Source organism: Hyperolius riggenbachi, chromosome 3, assembly GCF_040937935.1.
Source record: "Hyperolius riggenbachi isolate aHypRig1 chromosome 3, aHypRig1.pri, whole genome shotgun sequence".
Lineage (NCBI taxonomy): Eukaryota > Metazoa > Chordata > Amphibia > Anura > Hyperoliidae > Hyperolius > Hyperolius riggenbachi.
Genome location: NC_090648.1, coordinates 425,275,483 through 425,296,591, shown reverse-complemented (window position 1 = coordinate 425,296,591; position 21,109 = coordinate 425,275,483). Strand labels below are relative to the sequence as shown.

Here is a 21,109-nt window from a genome sequence, read left to right as displayed (position 1 = left end):
AATATCGCCCCCAATCGCAATATCGCAATAGCAGCATAGGGGGAGATATTGTGGTTGGACAGAAAACTATTCCTGCATAGCAACCTTTCACTCAATCAATCAAGAACTACATTTTCCATTGTGGGGGTATGGAAGGGGGTGAGTCAAAGTGGCTGCACTAGTTATAGGAAGAATGGGGACCGCCCATGTTATGGGGAGAAATTGGATGGGGGCAACAAGTCAAGGTGGGTGCACTAGTTATAAAAAACATGGTGGCCATCCACGTTATGGGGAGAAAGAGGGTGGGGGGGAGGGGTCAACACTAATTATATAATGAATGGTGGCCACCCAAATTACAGGGAGAAAGGGAATGATGGCTGCACTTGTTCTGCCATCCTGGGTGAAATCATGGAAGGAGTCTTTCAAGGTGAGGGGGTCCAATCGAAGTCTCCCTGGTCAGCCCCATGATTAGTAATTACATCCCTGCAGCTCTTCCTGGAGCCAGGAATAGCCATGAGACATAGTTTGCAGAGTACACTTGGATTTTCAGGAGAATCCAGCACTGACTGAATATTTCAAGGCTCTCACCGTTGCAATGCAAACAGGGTTGAATTCTATATTGTTAAATATTAAGCTCTGCATTGAAGCTCAAACTCATTGAATATTACTTTGCCTTTCCTGTAATATACCTTCTCTGCATTCCTCCATGGCGAAGGATCTGTGACAGATCATAGTGATTATTTTGTGCCCAGAAGCTGTATAGTGCCAGGAGAGGCTATTTCAGAAAGAGCAGTAATCGGGCATGGGATATAGATATGCTATGTAGGCCTTTGCCTAGGGCATTAAGTGAAACAAGTCAGGGGCCAAAGCTCTTGCTTACAGTTGATTTAGATAGGCTCAGTCACCTGCCACATGCTATCAGTTATAGCCAGGAGGTAAACATATATGCAATAATTTTGGTCAGTAAGAAACTAGCTTCCATGGCTCGTTTCCTCCCAGGATGTTCACAGATTTTAACGTCTATGAGCCTCAGAGAAAACTTCAATGTAGGCTTTCTCTGGAGATGTGGATGTTGGTAGATCAGTAGAAGAGAAGCATGCTGGAACTGTAATGAAACATTAAAGCAAAATTTTGCTAAAATTGTAAAATGGGGAAAAATGTAAGAAAAAAAGGCATACGAGCAGGGCCGGATTTAGGGCAAGGCCACCTAGGCCATGGCCTAGGGCACCTCAGGAGCAAGGGCAGCAAAGCAGCAGGCTAAACTTGTGCAAGATTGCAAATGCTGCAATGCAGGGAGATCAGGCCAACACCTGACCGCAGTACTCTGCTGCCAGCGGCTTGTGCAGCAGCCACCTAGCTCTCTGTGCACGTTTGCATTGTGGCCAGCAGCTATGGACTTGGGCAGCATTTGAGATGGAGAGGAAGAGATAGCTTCTGCACTGGAGATGAGCAGAGAAATGAGTGACATTGATGGCTGCTGTGGTGTGAAGGCCAGCTGGCTACCTATACTGAAAGGGAGGAAGTGGGAAAAGGAGTCATCTGGCTACCTATACTGGAGGGAAGGGGTCATCTCGCTACCTATACCGAAGGGGGGCGGCTGGTGACAGTGGCCTTGGGCGGTAAAGAGTACAAATCTGGCCCTGCATACTAGTGTATAATTTTCACCTTCTCACACCTCAAGCTTTAAACTGTTGCTCTGAAACACAATTTTTTTCCCAGCTGATGTAATTCCAATATTGATGCTTGAATTGATGGTGTGAAAAAATTCCCCATTTTGTGTTAAAATGTATGCCATGTGTGTTAGGGTGTTGCTTTTTCTTATTTCTATCATTTTCAAGCCTTAATCCCACAAGTAGGTTGGCAATGCCAGTTAGCATGCTTCTTCGCATTATAAGATACCCTGGTGCAGGGGCGTAACAACACTCGCCCAGGGCCCCCAGCAAACATGACCATCCTGGGCCCCCCTGCAGATGCAACCCCCCCCTCCCCCCAAAAAAAAAGTGGCCAGTAACCACATACCATCATAAGCTCCTGAGTTATTTATGATGAACCATGTTGGGTGGGTCTGGATGTGGAGTAAGAGCTTGTAACAAGAGGAAGGATGCGGTGGAGTGCACCCAGCTGTGCCCTGGAGGAATAGCGCGTAGACACCCTGCAAGCTGAGCCAGTCAGTGCCCACCATATTGGAGAGCCCCTCTTTAAAACTCTATGCGGATGTCTTTTTTTATGGAGAGCATGAGTGCACACCTGTTTTATAATTAATAAATACTGTACGATTTTACACTATGTGATGCTCTTCTGATTTGAGGCGACTGTCACAAGAGTATCTGGTATAAGATATGAACAGGATTTCTTAACCGAGGTCCATTGCTGCTGTTGCAGACTGTGCCAGCGAGGTGTGGACCAGCCTAGTGTTCCAGAGTGTATGCTGACCTACATATACGGTTGCTCCTTGAATTTGGTGAGCCTATTCACATCGGGTGTATTAGTGAATCATCTACAGTGTCATATGAAGATCGCAATAAGTTGTTGATGGAAATAGTCCTAAAGAATGTTATTAATAAAAGCTTTCACGAGAGAATGGTCAGACAGATTTGAGCAGACAGAAAGGCTATGGTAGCTCAGATAGCCACTCTTTACCAGCAGAGTCAACAGAAATGCATCTTCAAATGCACAATACATCACACCACATTAAATTCAACACCTCTCAGTTTAGAACAGAAAGGTAAGGCCGCAGTGGGCACACGTAAAGCAAAACTTGACAAGTTGATTGCTGGGAAAATGTGGCTTGGTCTGATGAATGTGATGAATCATGAACAATGCCGATGCACAATTCTGACAAGGTGGGATCAGAATTTCATGTCAGCTGCATGAATCCATGGAGCCAATCTGCCTTGTGTCAGCAGTCCAGGCTGATAGTGGTTTGGGATGTGGCAGAATTAGGAAATTGTAGCAGACAAATGTACAGAAATTGTGGAATGTTTCCAACATCATGTAGAATCTATAAGGCCCCCTGCACACTTGACGTGTTGGATTGCATCGCGGTAGTCTTCACAGCCGCAGCTCATTGCAAGGGTCATGCAAGTCTAAGGAGATTTGCATAGTCAGTTCAATGTGATGTGACGCAAGTATCCAACATACCCCAATGCCATCACAAAGTTACGGCATAAACCGTGCCTACTGCACGTATCATACAGCAATGCAAGTCAATGGGTGATGCAGCGAATGTGCATGACGGTAGTGCAGTGATGCAGGGTTATATGAATGCTGCTTTCTGTGGTGCGGTAATTGCACAGTAGGCTCCTCTGCCTCGCGATCATCGACCTGCTTAGATGTCCACCCGGCCTGAAGAGTGGGCAAAGGGAGGCTTCTTAAGAAGTATCTAGAAGACTGTAGGGTGCAGTCCACCTCTGCTTAAACCCTTTATTGGATTATAAAATTCCCTCCTCCAGTTGCTGTGTTGGGCTACCCATGCCAGCATTGCTAAATGGTTCACAGGAAGTGATGCAAGCTCACATTCCACTGAACTGCTCATTTATAAGCTATGGAAAGAGTTGTGAGAGTCAGAGATCACAGCAGGATAAGTGAATGAAGAATCTAATAAAAAGAATTACATTTCATAAAAGGTTATTTGACGTTAGTCGAACCACACTAAGAGCATTGTGGTACCTTTTTCTGTGACTGGAGTTACACTCTAATGACAATCCTTTAAAATCTGTGACTGACCCTAGAAACCGCGATCCTCAGTTTTGATTGGCTGTTGCCAATCATTGTCTTTTCCTCCACAGGTTATAAATCTCTGTGCCGTGCGCACACAGTTACAAGGATAAAATATGCTTCGGCTGAAATGCGATGCACTGTAGGAAAGTATCATACATAAAACGTGTCAGCATTGAGTGACAAACGGCCCAGAAGATGGAAGTCACTGAAATATTAACAAGTGGTCATAAAAAGAATGAGACAATATCAGGCAGTTTAGAGATCTTGTATCGAATGTCATTCCCGGTCAGGCCGTATATCTCCCGCTGCATCTATCTCCTGCTCGCTTGTAAAGGAATTCATCATGGCAAATATCCGATAGCTTGGGTCATGTAACTGAAGGACATGGAAAATAGGAAATTGAGGTATGACGAAGGAAAATGTTACAATCTGATTGGCACCCAGGGTATGGGGTAATTTCCACATCCCTCAGGGAAGCTTATAGACTAGTGTCCCAAGTGGGCAGCAGCAGTCTCTTTGCTGCTGAGGACTCCCAGGCTGCAGCCCCCTGGATCACCCCACTACTGGCTGCCAGGAACAGGAAAGACCACTGTGGGAGGCTCCAAGCTGGCTAATGATGTCACACTCTGGACAGATCAAGCTTAGGGCTGGCAGTACTCAGACAACATGGCAGCCAAGCCGGGGTCAGGACCAGCTGGGTCCAGGCAACACCAGTAACAGACCGAGGTCAGGCCTGGCAGCATTCAAAGGGACTACAAAATCCATGACAAGTAACTGTAAAGCAACTTTACAAGCTTAGTTGTGCTAGCGACTCCCAGGGAAGCTCCAGAAAGCACCTGCTCGAATGGTTACACCAGAGTAAAGTACAGGAGATCTTGTCAAACAGCCCTCTGTGTCCACCCTTTTATTAGACTTATGATGACAGTCGCAGCTCCGCCCACCTAATTCTCTATCACTATTAAAAGTTCATAATGACAAGTGGGCCAAAAACACATGTAATAGCTGCGCAGCATGCAACGTGTGCATTAGGTGAGTTATGCTAGAGCATTTTCCGATCAATTTCCAATAGTAGTGAACAGAAAATAGTCAGAAATCAATCGGAAATCGATCGAAAAATCAGATCGGACATGTTTTGAAATAATCGATCTGACAGTAAACCTGCCAGAAAATCTTATAGTGTGTACCAGGCATTACACTATTAGCTTAATGCACATTACGCACTTTGCATAATGCCGCAAAATTGTACATATGCTGATCTAAAGTTTACTGAATCTACATCCTTGTCTGATTCATATCATGAAATATCTCTCCTTATCTGTCTCAATTTATAATTTATCTTCCCCTTTCTGTTTCATCTCAGGAATTATCCTTCCTTATAGGGGCACAATATTTCCTATGACCCCCAGTCCCCCACCATTGCGGTGGGTCCAGGGGCTAGGAGGGGCCTGGCCCACTCCTGCACGTAGTGCAGAGTGGCAGCAGGGCATTACACATTACCTCCTTCAGGCAGGGCAGCTCTACTTCACTCCTCTTGTGTTTACAAATGCCATACATCCAATCACCCAAGGGCTTTCATCCCTGTCACATGACATGCAGGGAGGGGAGCTGTATGGTGATTGGCTGAACAGTGCTTGTACACTGAAGTGGAGTGCAGACTGCAGAGAACCTGTCCCACTGCCAGAAGGAGCTTGACAGGTCCCCCAGCCCTCAGACTGAAAGTTGGTGGAGGACACGGCCAACAGATCTCTGTGGGGCCTGGTTCCTTATAGCTGAGATAAGAAACAAGTGAAGTGTGATCATTTATGATACATTTTGTGAACCAACTGCATGGTATCTAGGTTACACATCCAGGTAGCGGAGCAGGTGGTCTTCAAAAGGAGCTCTTAGAAGCATTTTGCTGCTGGTGGAGCATTTTTCTGATGATGCTTCAGATTAAGCGCCTGTTTGTGCTGTGATTTTAGTTTACTGGGAACCGCAGGCTCATCACTGGAGTCAAACAATAAGATCAGTTTGGAGAGGAGGCTGAACTGGGCCGTGGAACGACAAATATCTAAACAAGACCCATAAAATAAAGAGAGAACAATTCCAGTCAAAAACAGAGGAACACATTGTCATTTATATGGAGATTAATAGAACAGCAGAAGACGGATCTGAGCAGATCAGAGGCAGATAAATGGATCTGGAGAAGCGAGGGGGGGGGGGGGGGGGCTGTGGCTATGGCTGAAAGGCTTTGAATAGACTGAGCGGGATAAAGGTGTCCTAAATAGAGGACTGATGATAAAAGCCTCCAGCAATCAATATGGAAGGAAATGAGGACATAAATTAGTGTTCGGTCCATCAGGAGTAATACTCGGCTTTATAGATATGTCTGAAGAGCATGGCTGAAGAGGACCTGTTATCCTGACATAAAGCACTAAATACTGCATCTCCTGAAGGTGAATACTGATCTTCAGCTTACACCTCTTTGAGCCGTGGCACTTGCCATATTTGTTGCATCTACTGTAAGCCACAAGGGTGTTTTTAGGCAAATGCAATCAAGGCAGTTGTCAAGGGTTTACCCTAGAGCAGGGGTCCGCAACCTTTTCCGGCCCGGGGACCACTTTCTGACCAAATTTTTCTCTGGGGACCATGGGGACACAGTCGTGTGCAGCGGGTTACGGGGGGGGGGGGGGGGTGGAGGAGGGATGGGATGTGGCAGCATAGCTAGCATAGTTGCCCCAGTATAGGGAGTTTAGTTGCCCCAGTATGGCTAGTATAGTTACCACAGTATAGCTAGCATAGTGCCCCAGTATAGCTAGTATAGTCCCAGTATGGGAAGGTAGTGCCCCAGTATAGCTAGTATAGTGCCCAGTATAGCTAGTATAGTGCCCAGTATGGGTAGGTAGTGCCGCAGTATAGCTAGTAAATTGCCCAGTATAGCTAGTATAGTGCCCAGTATGGGTAGGTAGTGCCCCAGTATAGCTAGTATAGTGGCCAGTATAGCTAGTATAATGCCCAGTATGGGTAGGTAGTGCCCCAGTATAGCTAGTATAGTGGCCAGTATAGCTAGTATAATGCCCAGTATGGGTAGGTAGTGCCCCAGTATAGCTAGTAAAGTGCCCAGTATAGCTATTATAGTGCCCAGTATAGCTAGTATAGTGCCCCAGTATAGCTAGTATAGTGCCGAGTATAGCTAGTATAGTGCTCAGTATAGGTAGGTAGTGCCCCAGTATGGCTAGTATAGTGCCCAGTATAGTGGCCAGTATAGCTAGTATAGTGCCCAGTATGGGTAGGTAGTGCCCCAGTATAGCTTGTATAGTGCCCCAGTATAGTGCCCAGTATAGCTAGTATAGTGCCCAGTACAGCTAGTATAGTGCCTAAGTATAGCTAGTATAGTCCCCCAGTATAGCTAGTATAGTGCCCCAGTATGGGTAGGTAGTGACCCAGTATAGTGCCCCAGTATAGCTAGTATAGTGCCCAGTATAGCTAGTATAGTGCCCCAGTATAGCTAGTATAGTGCCCAGTATAGTGGCTAGTATAGCTAGTATAGTGGCCAGTATAGCTAGAATAGTGCCCAGTATAGCTAGTATAGTGGCCAGTATAGCTAGTATAGTGCCCAGTATAGCTAGTATAGTGCCCAGTATAGTGTCCCAGTACAGCTAGTATAGTGCCCCAGTATAGCTAGTATAGTGCCCCAGTATGGGTAGGTAGTGCCCCAGTATAGCTAGTATAGTGCCCCAGTATGGGTAGTATAGTGCCCCAGTATAGCTAGTATAGTGCCCAGTATAGCTAGTATAGTGCCCAGTATGGGTAGGTAGTGCCCCAGTATATGGTGGTCAGTGGGGAAAAGTGTCCTAGGTAGAACACTTTGCCCACTGCTTGCCTGAAGAGGTGAGTTTTAAGATTGTATCTAAAAAAAAAATAAGTGCGGGTGAGTGGCGAATGTGTTGAGGGAGAGTGTTCCAGAGGAGGGGGAGGATCGAGAGAAGTCTTGTAAGCGGGAGTGAGAGGATGTGACCAGGGAAGAAGACAGAAGGATATTGCTAGTGGAGCATAGATTGCGTGTAGGATGGTATCTGGAAATAAGTTGATTTAGATAGGAAGGAGCTAGGTTATGGAGAGGTTTGTAGGCAAGGATTTTAAATTGTATCCTTTGTGTGACTGACAGCCAGTGAATGTGACTGACAGAGGGGGATTGGGCTGGAGAAGCGGGAGTCGTACAGCGAAGTTCATGATGGACTGTAACGGGGCTAAACGGTTGGCAGGGAGGCCGCAGAGCAGAGAGCTGCACTAGTCTAGTCATGAAATAATTAGGGCATACACCAGAATTTTTGTAGTGTCCTGTGTGAAAAAAGGGCAGATGCGGGAGGTTTTTAGGTGGAGGCAACAAGAGGAGGATAGTTTGCCAATGTGTAGCTTGAATGAGAGACTGGAGTCCAATATTACCCCTAGACAGCGAGCCTGGGGGACAGGTGTTATGGAAGTGCCATAAACTGAAATAGTGATGTCAGGCAGGGGCATTGAATTGTGAGGTGGGAAGATTACCATAGTGTCTTGTCGATATTGAGTTTTAGAAAACGTGAGGATATGAAAGTGGTGATTGTACTGAAACAGTCAGGAACATGAGCTGTTAAGGTATCTAAGTCAGGTGCTGAAATGTAAATCTGGGTATCGTCAGGGTATAGGTGATAATGGAAGCCAAAGGAACTGATGAGCTGATCAAGATCATATATGTAAATAGAGAAAAGGAGAGGTCCGAGGACTGAGCCTTGGGGAACACCAACAGTGAAGACCACCAACTGTTCAGGAAGAGCTATTGGAGATAATAACAGCTGCTGGAGAAGCAGTAAATTATACATCCCAGGGTGCACAAATAGGATTAAAAGAGTAAATTCACAGATGAGCAGTGATGGTGAAGAGCAGTATTGCAATGGTGAGATGGTGAGTGTAGAGGTGAGCGTAATGACTTAATTACGATTTCGCGAAATTTCGCGTTATTAGTGTAAGTACGATTATGGCCGTAAGTACATAATCGTAATGAAGAAGGATTTCGCGAAATTCCGCTTAAGCGTAATTTTCGCCTAGCTTTCGCATTACATTGGGTATTGCGAAATTACGTTTGCCGTGCATGCAAACATTTGTAAGCGTAGTTACGTAACGTAATTTCGCGATAGTTCATATTACTCTCATTGATCACAGTGTAATTATTGCGAAAAAGCTTGCTCTATGCGTAGAAACATTCTTGTCAATACACCCTTGAACTGCGCATGCTTAGTTTTTACATTATTTAACGCGAAAAAGCGTTCATATGCGAAAATTTGTTAGCGTTCGTCTGACTACCGCTGATTCGCTTCTGATTGGCTAATGCGAACAAAAACAACAGGAAGTCAAACTACAATTGGTTGTTTAGGATGTATCTCAAAAGAAGCCTGTAATATGATTGGACAATCTCCAATACCCAGACACTTTCCTGTGTCTAGTAATTGCAATGCAATGTATGTAAGAATGGAATGTTATGCTGTCTTTGCTTTTGCTGGAAAATTGCACTTAAGAATTTCGTTGTACAATTTCGGTTGTTACAATGACAATAAAGATTTTCTTCTTCTTCTTCTTCTTCTTCTCCTTCTAATTACTATTATAAACGAAATTACTTTCATTTTCAAAATTAAAATGTATTTCTTTGTAGCTAACAAGTAATTACGAAATTTGCAAAATTACGAAGAAATGCGAAATTACGTTATGGTTTAACGTGAAATTACGGTATAGTTGTACGTGAAATTGCGTTATGAACGAAACGCAAAATTACGCGTTGAAAATTACGCTTGCGGTATTATCAATTACGATTTTAATGGCAATTACGCTAGCGTCGTAATAGCAAATTTTGCATGCGTAATTATAGTAATGCGAAATTTCGGCTCAACCCTAGGTGAGTGTAATATTCTGCTATGGCCCCTATGTGATTTGTGGTTATACCACTGTTTTAATAGATCATTCGAACATTTTGATCCAATTAACTTAAGTTTTCTCCAAGGCGATATTTCACATCTTACCAATAAAATGCCTTTTAAGCCACTACTAACCAAGAAAAATACTCATAATAATCAACAGTATGTTTGTATCTACTTTTTGGTACTTTTTCAATTGCAGAGTGCTGAAAAGGTATTTTAAACAGAAGTTGAAAATTATCAGTTGAAAATGATGAGATTAGTGAATTGGATCAGGACCTATGTCTCCTGTGACATGGCATTGTGTTCTCTGTCCTATAGCATAGCAGTGGTCACTGCTTCCTGTGACATCCCAGAGATCACTGTCTTTTGTGACATGGCAAAGGGTATTCTACACACTGTAATATAGCAGTGATCACTCTGCCTCCTGTAACATTGCAATGGTTACCCTGCCTCCTGTAATATAGCATCAATCATTCTGCCCCCTATGACATTGCATTAGTCGTTCTGCCCCTTGTAACATAGCAGTGATCACTTTGCCTTATGTAACAACATAGCAGTGTTCACCCTGCCTCCTGTAATATAACAGTGGTCACCATGCCTCCTGTAACATAGCAGTGGTCACCCTGCCTCCTGTAGCATAGCAGTGGTTACCCTGCCTCCTGCAACATAGCAGTGATCACCCTACCTCCCGCAACATAGCAGTAGTGAGCCTGTCTCCTGTGATATTGCAGTAGTTACACTGCGCAAAAGGTGGATCAGCGCAACACCAGGCCGCCTCCGAATGGCCTCCATCAGAGATGCGCTGAGCCCCCCCCCAGGAACTACAAACGCACCTTGAACCCAAACAGAAGCTCTGCATATACACCAAAAGCATGGCTGTTAAGTGGGAGCAGCTGACCAATAACGAATTACATTAGTACATAGCAAGGAAATGAGCAGCGCTACTTAAAAACAGACTAGTGCCTACCTGCAAAAGAGTGCAAGCCCCACTTGTGGGGTCGAATACACACCGAGCATACACGTGACCTGTCTACCACTAGAGGAGGATGTTGGTTTCCATTAACAGCTTGCATGCAACCTATTAAGTACTCGTCCCTCCCACTGCAAAGAAGTCAATCCTCCATGGGAGGGGCCTAACACTAACTAAATCCTAACCTATGTATATGCATAGCCTGGGTGCGGCTAATCAAATAAAATCGAAAATTGAAAACTGCGCAAAAGGTGGATCAGCGCAACACCAGGCCGCCTCCGAATGGCCTCCATCAGAGATGCGCTGAGCCCCCCCCCCAGGAACTACAAACGCACCTTGAACCCAAACAGAAGCTCTGCATATACACCAAAAGCATGGCTGTTAAGTGGGAGCAGCTGACCAATAACGAATTACATTAGTACATAGCAAGGAAATGAGCAGCGCTACTTAAAAACAGACTAGTGCCTACCTGCAAAAGAGTGCAAGCCCCACTTGTGGGGTCGAATACACACCGAGCATACACGTGACCTGTCTACCACTAGAGGAGGATGTTGGTTTCCATTAACAGCTTGCATGCAACCTATTAAGTACTCGTCCCTCCCACTGCGAAGAAGTCAATCCTCCATGGGAGGGGCCTAACACTAACTAAATCCTAACCTATGTATATGCATAGCCTGGGTGCGGCTACACTGTAGTAGTTACACTGCCGCCTGTGACACTGCAGTGGTCATGCTTCCTCCTGTAACAGAGCAGTGGTCATCCATGTCCTAACAGCCAAGTGCAGTGAATCATTTTTGATATCTTGAATAGCTAACACAGCCCCGTGAGAAAAGCTGTTTGAACAGTGAAGGTGATTGGAGGCTAAGACAGAGTGATGGTCATGTGATATGTCCATTTTATTTTTACAAGATGGCTGTTCCCACTGATAGGCTGCAAACAGGCAGGGATAAAAGCACTGTGAATGCCAAGGAGGTACAGAAGGATTATAAATGACTGACAGTTTACTATAGCTAATTGCGAACAGGTTTGCTTTAAGCCGAATATATTTCTGCAGAATTACCATACAGAATAATGATACTCGGCCCGTCTCTTCCACGATACAAAAGCGCCATATCATTTCAGCGACGACACATTCCGCTAAGAGAACAAAAGCCTCAATGAAAAGAAGCCATTTTGTGCTAATGGCTTCTTCAGATTGTCAGCTAATATCGTCTTGCTCAGCCCCTCCGGAAGTCTCGGGGCGGACTAAACTAATTGGACTTTCAAGCAGCGACTTCTGCTTAATTCTCCTTCCCAAAGGTGTCCTTCTATCTACATCTCCTCTCAGTCATTCCAACCGGCGTCTGCCGCTGCTCTTTTTGCTTTATCTCCTGAACGGCTGCCTGGCAATTTCCTTCTGGGCTGTCAGGAGAGCTCAGGAAAGAAAAGCAGAGAAAAATTTCTGCCTCCTTATCTCTCATTGCAATGCGATTCTGCGTCACGACCGCGGCCTGAATAGTCTGGAGTGTAAGAGCTCTTAAGTAAATGTTTAAAAGGCAGCGGCGGGCTGGGCTGTCTCTTTTAGGTGGCTGGCGCAGCTCATGGGCCTCTTTCTTCTCAACAGCTAAGAGATTCAACTGCTAGACTTAAGGCCTTGCTACTTATAGAGAGAAATGTATGTTTCTGACAGTGGTCAGGCCTATAGAGTTCTGGGATTTAGCAGCAGTGGCCAATAAAGAGACAAGTTTTGCACACTGGTTACAACCTTTCAACTTGAAGGACTTAAAGAGGCTCTCACCCCTAACTGAAGAAGTAAATAAAAAATCTAGCATATAGGATGAATTTTCATAAAGTCCATCTCAGGACACGAGTCTAAAAATATCAAATATTAGCATAGTAATCAGAAATTAGTGCTCAGAAGTTACACAATCATCAAAAGCTGGGCGGTACAGGAGTCAGTCGGGCACTGTGGGTTTCCCAACTGCAACTGATTTAATTGGACTATCCTTGCTGTTCAGAATGCAAGGGGGAAGGCCTGGTCCGATTTTGTCTGAGAAGGTTGCAACCTGTAGCACAGACATCAGAAGAAGAACAAAAGCACTGGGCACCAAAGTTGAATGCTTCCAGAATTTATTCCAGCAGTCACATAAAGACAGAAACAGCACTAAGGGCCCTTTTCCACTATCAATCACAATGATAAGCAATAAACGCTAGCGATTGGGATTGCTTTTTGTCTTTTTTTTTTTTTTTTACACGATTGCGATTTTGAATATGCAATGCACTAGCACTGCAAAATTGCGGTAAAAATCGCTCCCGAACACAATTGCGCTATGGACTAAATCGAATTGTGGTAGTGGAAAATTCCTACCGCGATTCCTATGTTAATTTCAAAACCTAGCGATTTAAAAATCGCTAGTGGTTTGCAATTTTGCTGAATCGCAGTGCAGTGGAAAAGGGCCCTAACGGGGAGGGAAAGAAGCCTAAAAGCCGTTTCACAGGATTTTACCAGCTTCCTCAGAGACCGGTCTCTGAGGAAGCGGGTAAAATCCTGTGAAACGGCTGTTGGCCCTTTTTTCACTCCTGTTTAGTGCTGTTTCTGTCTGTATGTAACTGCTGGAATAAATTCAGGTAGCATTCAGCTTTGGTGCCCTGTGCTATCGTTCTATTTCTGAGGTTTGTGAATCTGCTTACTGAGAGCACAAAGCTGGCTCCGGACCCACAGTACAGTGCATCAGCCTATTGTGTGCCAGCCATCCTACTCTTTCTCTCCTTGGATTACTACAGCACAGGCAGTCTGTGATGCAGGAGGTGGCCATACTGGGCTCCTGACCAGGTTTCTCACAAGTAATCTACGTACCATTAGCTGATCAAGGGAACTTATCTCTGGTCACAGAAATACAGTGTTGCTTACTAGGTGGCCAGTTTGAAATAAAGTAGACTATTTTTTATTAGAAACTGTATTCTTTTTACCGACAACTTTTGATGTATGGGTTGTTGTATGAGCACCCTCTCACTTCTTGTCTGACCTGAATTATTTTTTTCTCTGGCCTTTGTTTTGAACTGAATGATGCGCTTATCACTTGAGACTAATAACCTGTTGATGTATACTGTAATTAGGCCAGTAAAAAGAGTCATGACAAACAGACAGTGGGGAAAAAGTGGCCACTCACTGTTTAGCTAGCTTGACTCATGCTTGTAGAAGTTTTAGGCGGGTTTCAGACTTCGCCAGCTACAAAAGGGTGTGGTGACAGTGTTTCCTGAGCATATAAACTGTGCCCTGTCACTGTGTGCATCTACATGTTCACAGTGCAGCTGCTCACCATTGTGCATCTGGTCTGCCGCTATTGCAGCCATTTGGGTCCCCTGCCACCACAATCTGGGTCCTCTGGGGATGCTGGCACTGCTGTTTGGTTTAGGGGACAAGTGCTGGTATAAAGATTGGGACCTGTCAGAAGTATAGAGCTCCCATTGGATTGAAAAAGACCAATGGGAAACCTGCCTAGGAACAGGGATGATTCTCATTTGTCCCCCACTCAGTGAACCAATGAAAATCCTTGCTGGTGCTAGGGAGGATCTCCTTTGGTCTTTTGCAATCCAATGGGAGCTTTATGCTTCTGCTGGGACTCTGATAGATATAAACCGGAGCTTGTCCCCTGAGTGACAGCAGTGATTGAGAACCCAAGATGACGGAAGGCAGTTGAGTAGAGCAGGAATGGGAGGGGAGAACAGCCTAGTGAGAATGTACGCTGTGTGTTCTTATAGGCTCGCTCTGATTTAGCAGGTATCCGTAACATTTGTGGTGTCTGGAAAAATCGTCAGGAACATGCACTCCGCTCCCCCTCCATTTTTGCTACATTTTAGGTGGCAAGTATAAATGGATCCTATGCTTAACATAGGATGCATTTAAACAATCACTTCCACCCCGATAAATTGTTCAATATATATGCCTAGTGTAAACTTCACTTAAGAAATGGTGATTTGGGGTTACAGAAATATTTATGTTAGATCCCTTTCCTGTATAATATACTGTATTTACCCTGAGAAACTGTCCATAAGCTTTAAAGTGCTATTGAGCACACACTTACACGTGCTTTAAAGTTAGCTACCCTAGTAAGTTTGCCCAGGCCCTCCAACTCCCTCAACTAATGCTACAGAAAGCCCCTCCTGATGAGTGAGTTATTTGGATCCCCTGAACAGGGGCGTAGCAATAGGGGTTGTAGAGGTTGCGACCGCATCGGTGGCCTTGGGCCAGAGGTGCCCTCCCTCAACCGCAGTATTAGCTCTCTATTGGTCCTGTGCTCATAAAAATTACTTCTATAGATGCTTTGAATAGTAGTAATCATAAACAAACTGTTTCCCCTCCCCTGCTTGCACCTCTGACATTGTAGTTGCCATTGGCAGGTTTTGGTGCGCCGTATCAATTGTTATGTATAGAGTGCTTGGGGGGGGGCCCCATTGTAAAACTTGCACCGGGGTCCACAGCTCCTTAGCTACGCCACTGCCCCTGAAGCTGGAAACCTCTATATGAATATGAGAGCTTAGCATTTCAAAAATATTCAGCTGACCGGACCTGCACTCACTGAGAAATCCCCAACTGCAAGTGCTGCTGAATGCACCGAGGAGCATGGTGGAGTACACAATGTGGCCACTAACTAGCAGTTCAGTCGCCAAAATTTAAGCTGTGGCGACTATAGGGTGATACCTCTACCCATCCTCCCCACTTTTGTGATCATAGGTACTTACTGCATATTGAGGAGATGCAGGATGTGCACACTGTGGGGAACCGGCTCCCGTCACTGACGTCAGTCACGGCCAGCTACACAGGAGAAGTACGCCCTCTACGTATCTCTCCAGCGGCTGCTGGAGAGATACGCAGACAGAACACTTCTCTTACGTTAGATTGGCTCTGACTGACGGAAGTGTGGGGTATTTTAAGCTGCGGGCAGCAGAGGACGGCGGCGTGGGAGCGATCGGGGCAGATGGGGCTGCAGGAAGCCCCAGGTATGTGTAAGGATCCCTCCTGTAACATATTCGGTCCGTTGCAGTGGAACTGCAAACGGACAGTTCTGGCTTGTCTGCTTGCATTCGGTTGTGCATTCGCAATAAGTCTCATTGTCATTTGCAATCGCTCTGCAGTTCTGGGCAGCTCAGGACGCTGTCATCATTCCACCAATTGCTTGTTGCAGCTGAGCTGCGGCCAGATAGCCCTGGATTTCCTGCATGCATGTTGTTACATAATACTGCATGTATTTCTTATGGGAGTCCTTTGCATTCACAGCCAGCTAGCAAATGGTAATCAAGCTAGCTCAGGATTGAATGATTACCATTCAGCTGTGTGGAAATTTGCATACTCGCATCCACTGGCTGATGCCAGTTTAAAAGTCTGCCTCCCATTTTAGACCCTGTCCGTCATAGCGGTCAGTTCGCTGGTCTGCTGGGCACCTTGACACTCTGTTATAGATCTGTTATTGTAATGTTATTGTAATGTGACCTTATTATTTGTGCTTTAGCTAGTTTCTTGATAAATATCTATGCAGACTTGCTAATTTATATGTATCTGTTAGTTGAGCCTTTTGTTATTTTTCTGTATTATTGTTTATTGCCTTGTTCCCTTGCCTGATGGACGTTCGCTTAATCCGCGGTGGGTCAGTGAAGTCCACTATCCTGATAGCTTGGATTCTGCCATCACCACGTTAGTGACTGGTAGTATTCCTGCTACTCTAGTTTCTGGTAACGTAACTATAGGCTGCTGTTGCTATGAGTTATGTTCTTTCCTGTAGTCTTGCCTGTGTGGATGCTTGCTGGTGACTTGTTAACCTGCTTGCTCTGCTTCTGTGGACGTGACTGAGAGCGGTGGTTGCTACTAGTTACGCTCCAATCTATAGTCCTGTCTTGTATCAGTCTTACTTGCTATCGCTAGGGCAGCACGTAGTCTAGCATTCTGTCTGTCTGTTTGTTCTTTGTCTGGTTACTCAGACCATAGGCATTGTGTCTTGTTTGTAGCGATATCGGAAGCCCAGAGCTGCAATTGCTGTGGACAACCTGAGTAGCCTCTTCCATTGTCCAGCTGCTTAGCCTTGTTGCACTGGGTGGTCAGAAAGTATGGCCCCCCAGCATCACAGTATGTATAAAATATTTTTAACTTTTAAGCTCTGGTACACTTTAAAAGAAAATAAATATGGCTGCCTCCATAACCCTCTTAGGTGTCCTTTAAAACATCATTTTGAAACATAGAACTTTACATATTGCCAATGCTGTGACTTTTGCTTGGACCACTTTCTTTATCTAAGTTTCGTCCTCTATCAAAACGGAAAGATTTATGTAATAGATTTTTTTTTTAAAGGAAAGTATTACCTGACCTTTAGTAAGACAGCAGGTTAAAGTGTAATTTCAGCAGTCTGCGTGTAAAAATCAATGTTTCCATTTTGTTCCAGTGATATCATACTTTCCGCAGAGCCCTGTGGCACCCGGTCCGACGTCCGAGCCAGCAGCTCTTAACCCCCATTTGTGGAAAGTGCTGATGTTACAGAAAACAGGTTAATGGACTGTCAGGCAACAGACCTAAGCAATAAGTATTTCCTATTTCCACAAGCCCAACAGAACCATGACAAGTGGTCAGTCAGGCATGTCATTTACTGCACAGAACTGATATTGTGATTCTGGAAACATGAGGCGTGGGCAAGCAATTTCTAGGCATGCTTAGACAAGCACTTCTTCAAACCCATTTATGACCACAGGACGTACAGCGTATGATGTTACTCTTCCGATTCCTTGGCAGCACAAAGCAAATTGTTTCTTTCTCTTGTTTTTTATTTGCAACAGATTAAACATTAGATTGAATAAAAATGTATTGGAACTATGGCATTTTTATTGACATCATGATTGAAAAATCAACCTAAAATAGATAGATTGGGCGGGCTGCTTCTTTGTGCACTTGATACCATCTACCAGGAACATGTAGGTGTGTGTATGTGAGTGTGGTGGGGGGGGAAGCGACTTAACTAGGGCTTCTTCTAGCCCCCCCTCCTGGTCCCTCAATGTCACTGTACGCTGCTCCCGTCAGCTGCTTTACCCCTCCAAAAATTGCAAGCGCACCTCCTCGATCTCGCTCCTGTGGCCGGGAGCGTACTGCGCTTGTGCGGTTTGTAAAAATTGCAACTGCGGAGTGGCTAGCGACTGGCTGAGTCATACAGTTTCCCAAGGGCTTCAGCGACTGAAGGGAGCAGCTCAAAATGATGGTGAGGTTCCAGAAGGACAAGAAGGGGCTAGAAGTAGTCCTAGGTAGAAGCACCCGCCAATCTGTCAGCGCTTTATAAATAAAGAATAATAATATATTTACAAGCAAGGCTATGGAGTTGGTACAAAAATCCACCGACTCCGAATTCTCAGGTTAGGATTTCACCGACTTCGACTCCTCGACTGCAACTCCTCTAATTTGCATATTACAATTTTTTTGATTGAAAGTATGTAACATGAAATGCATCTCTTAACTGCCAACGCTTAGAAATTTTAAAATATAACTAAAGTGAGAGGGATATGGAGGCTCTCATATTTAATCCCTTTTAAACAATACCAGTTACCTGGCTAGCCGGCTGATCTTCTGCGTCTGATACATTTAGTTATAGGTGAAAACTAGTCCTTGGTAAGAGTACTTGTAGAAGGTACAGACAGGAACAAAGAACATCTATCAGGTCCTAGGCAATGTAACTGTGGGTACATGTAAGAGTGATGTGCAGGTACTCTGCAGGGGAATGCAGGGATTCTTCCTCTATTACACATTCTTCATGCACAATCTGAACATGGATCAGGTGCTAGGCAATATAACTGTGGGTACATGTAATAGTGATGTGTAGGTACTCTGCAGGAGAATTAGGCTATTCTTCCTCTATTACACATTATTCATGCACAATCTGAACATGGATCAGGTGCTAGGCAATATAACTGTGGGTACATGTGAGAGTGATGTGCAGGTACTCTGCAGGAGAATTAGGCTATTCTTCCTCTATTACACATTCTTCATGTACAATCTGAACCAGGTTTATTGGTGATAGACAACACCTCTGTGTTCAATGGATTCCCTGCAGCTCTGTGGGGAGTGCATATGTAGAGTATAGTACTACTGTGTAACAAAGTAAACCTGAGACAGTTGAAATTACAGTTTTATACATACATGGAGCTTCCTCCAGCCCCCTTCAGGCTAATCAGTCACATCCCTCACTGTCCTCCTCCGCCACCTGGATTTTCTGCTATGGATCCAGGTACTTGAGCCAGTCGGGTGTAGTGCGCATGCACACACCGCGCCGCTGGGAGTGTACTACACCTGCACAGCACTATTGCGCAGGTACAGAATGCTCCTGGCTGTGGGAACGGCACGTGGCCAGACTGCGCTGACTGGCTGAATTACCGGGACTCATAGCAGAAGATACAGGTGGTGGAGGTGGACAGCGAGGGACTGATTAGCCTTAAAGGGGCTGGAGGAAGCCCCAGGTATGTCTAAAACTTTTCTTTTCATCCTTCTCAGGTACCCTTTAATTCGTAGTCACCAAACCAAATTTTAACAACATATCAAATTATTTGATTTCATGAGCAAAGAGAGTGCATGTGCATGCATCGGCGCAGAATTATTAGCATCACATTGACCATCTCTATTAGTGATACGGCTACACATAAGGCTTTATTCTTACAGCATAGATGTTATTTAGTATATATATATATATATATATATATATATATATATATATATATATATATATATATATATATATATATATATATATATATATACACACACACATACACAGTGTTCTCCCCATGCTCTTAGTTTTGGTGAGCACCCGGCTGTCATCGGCTCACCTCCTCCTATGCTGTAAGCAGAGTTGCAGACAGATGCACCAGACCTGCAGGCTCTCATCTCGCCCCACCCAGCTACTTTTTAATGCCACCCGGCTGGAAAAAAAATTCTGGGGAGAACACTGTATATATAAAAGATTCTTGTGTAGACATCATATATACAAACACAATCAGATATGTATATCTGACTTTAAAAAATACGGGGACTGCTAGATTGAAGCTGCACAAGTAACTATTTTTTGATTGGTTTATTTCATTTTTGTAGATAAGCACAGCTATTACTGTATATATAAATTATTTATGATGACTATTATCTAAGAAATAGAATATTTTATCATATTTTCTATTTTAATTACACTTTTTAATTCATTAGGAGTCGGAGTCGGTGCATTTTTTCCCGACTCCAACTCCAGGTACCCAAAAATTGCTCCGACTCCACGACTCCGACTCCACAGCTCTGCTTACATGTATTTAAATTAGCTTAGAAAGAGGCTCTGATTCATAATTCTAGATACTAGTATTATTAATCTTAATTTGGGGCTCCTCTAGCTCTTTGCGCTTACCCAGCAACAATTAGATGCATCTACCAAAAACCCAAAACGCATCTAAAACATTACACAGGAAGTGCGGCAGCCAGAAGATCAGGGCAGAGCGACATGTGATGTCACACGCAGGGATTTTCAAAGGAGGAAGGCGGGGGAATGCCTTTGTGTGGGTGAGTATATCTCACATCCACATGCACCTGCACTCATGTCAGTGGGTGACATTGTTATTTAATTATAAATGTATGAACACTTTCAGCCTATGAAACAATCATAACAAACTCTGCACAGGAATTCTCAGCAAGAGAAGAATTATGTCGGAGCTTCTCTTTAAACATTTCAGCTACTCTCCACTCCGAAAGGGCCTCCCACACATGGATAAGTATAGAAACTCCACGTATAGCTCTCTAGCATTACGCCTGCATTCATATTGTGACACTTCAATTTCTCCAAGACCGGCTGAAGCACACTTAGCTGCTTTCGGTGAATGTACAGTATATAGGTCACCGCTGAGCGCGTTCTCTCAGTAATTAAACCAGCTGCAATGTACACATGGAATTAATCAAAAGTATAACGCTGCGAAGCTTGTGTTTAATCCCCACTAATGACATAAACATAGATAGGACGCATGGGTGCTGCAATTGTAAATGATAGCGCTAATATTTGCCTTAACTGGGCCATTATGCAGAAAACTGCTCATTGTGATAAGTCTGTATTTGTGGAGGATCTCCCCCCGCTGAGCGGACTGAGGCAAGGCGACGCCTGGGTTCAAAATAACCTCTATCTAATGAGAAACCATAGCAGCTAAATGTTGTTTTTTCTTTATACTGTATATCAATGTATGTCAGCAGAGGTGTAACTAGAAATTATGGTGCCCCGTAGGAAAATTTTAATCAAGTCCCCAGATCTGAGCATGCTTGAGCAATAGTATCTAAATGCATTGTCGTTTCTAGTGGTTTGGTGCCCTAGGCAGGGTGAGTTGCTTTGCCCTCCCACCACTAATCCCCAAAAAAGGGTCAACCTTCTGTTTTTTTTCTATTTACACTGTATTTTACTGCAAATCGAAAAAAAATTGCAGGCGGAGGCAAAAAATATGCAGTTAAATACAATCGAAAATGCAACTGAAAATGCAATCAAGGAAC

The 21,109-nt window shown here is 44.3% G+C and overlaps 1 protein-coding gene across 3 annotated transcripts in view; it reads right to left on the bottom strand.

Moving 5' to 3' along the window:
• Positions 1 to 21,109, bottom strand: part of LOC137564135 (xylosyl- and glucuronyltransferase LARGE1) — a 670,081-nt gene that overhangs the window by 506,498 nt on the left and 142,474 nt on the right. The window lies entirely within an intron of this gene.